Raw genomic sequence first — 1,676 nt, 5'->3', positions numbered from 1 at the left:
AATTTTCTCCCACTGAATGCAATATAGTGTCAAGGATTTGGGTGTCAACATATTTCAGGGTGGTGGAGATTCTTTTCTGTGTGTCACAAAATCCAGCTAGAAAAGGGCAAACGATCTGAATAGACACCTTACTAAAGAAAAGATACACATATAGCATATAAACATAGAAGATACTCAACCTTATTAGTATTAAAGAACTGCAAATAAAAGCAACAATAAGATACTACTACACACCTGTTAGAATGGCTGAAATTCCAAAAAACAAAAACAAAAACAAAAACTGAGAGTACCAACTGCTGGTGAGGATGTGTAGCAACAGGAACTCTCATTCGTTGCTGGTGGGCCGCAAAATGGCACAGCTATTTTGAAGACAGTGTGGTAGTTTCTTACAAAGCTAAACATAGTCTTCCCATAGCAATTACACTCCTAGATATTTACTCAACTGATTTGAAAATGTATGTGCACACAGAAACCTACGTGTCGGTTTTTATAGCAGCTATTTCATAATTGCCCAGCCTGGAAGCACCCAAGACATCCTTCAACAGTTAAGTGAAAACAAACAACATGAGGGGCGCCTGGGTGGCTCAGTCGCTTAATTGTCTTACTCTTGACTTTAGCTCAGGTCACCGTCTCAGGGTGAGGGAGTTCGAACCCCACATTAGGCTCTGTGCTGATGGAGCAGAAGCTGCCTGGGATTCTCTCTCTCCTTCTCTCTCTGCACCTCCCCGACTCATTCTCTCTCTTTCTCAAAAATAAACAAAAATTGGAAAAAAAAACATGACAAATGGTGAAATACTAACCAGTGATAACAAGGAATGAGTTATCAATACCTGCAAAAGCATGGATAAAACTTAAAGGCACACTTGTAAATGAAAGAAGCCCCTTTGAAAAGGCTGTGTGGTGTAGGATTCCATTCATGTCACATTCTGGAGAAGGCAAAACTGTAGGGAAGATAAACAATTGGTGGTTCCTTTTAAGTTTTTGGCCAGACTTTTGTCAGCCCCAACCGTAGCAACAGTCTTAGGTGACATTATCGGCAAAATGCTATCGTTTTAAGTATTTCTTGGGAATAGGGTTTTTCGGGGGGTTGTTTTTTGTTGTTGTTTGGGGGTTTGTTTGTTTTGAGACCTGAGTCCCAAGCTAAATCAAATACCCACAAAGCTCTGGAAATAGAGATTTTCTGGACTACGTTCTGCAAGGGGGGGTTCTTATTTGGTAGGGGAGTGGGGTTTTCACCAGAGCTGCAAAAGATATCTGTTATCTCTATTGGCTGTAAGGTCTACAGGCTTTCATGCCTACCATGCAGTGAGCTGGGGGATGGGGGAGAGTGGGAATAGCTCTAAGTTAAAATTCCATAGTCATGCTGTTCTTATTAAGGTCCACCAGTATTTCCGAAGTAGATGCTTTTCATTTATTCTGTGAATTTGCTTATTTTCCAGAATTCTGAAATGCTTTTTAAAAATTATTCTCTGTGTTTCATTATGTTGGGGGCAGGATAGTTTTATTGAGGTCTATTTTGAATAGAGGAATAGTCTGAAAAATAAGATTTGTGAAAAAGCATTCTGGCAACTGTAGAGGGCTGTGGCAGAATGCTTTGGTTAAGAGAGGGAGGTTGGGAGGTTTTAAAAAATATCTGGAAAAAAATGAAAAGTCATGAGTTAGTGGGGTCAATAGAA

This window comes from Herpailurus yagouaroundi, unplaced genomic scaffold (assembly GCF_014898765.1).
Source record: "Herpailurus yagouaroundi ecotype Mexico unplaced genomic scaffold, PumYag 198, whole genome shotgun sequence".
NCBI classification, from domain to species: Eukaryota; Metazoa; Chordata; class Mammalia; order Carnivora; family Felidae; genus Herpailurus; species Herpailurus yagouaroundi.
The sequence above is the reverse complement of the archived record's forward strand: the minus strand, read 5'-3'. Positions refer to the sequence as shown.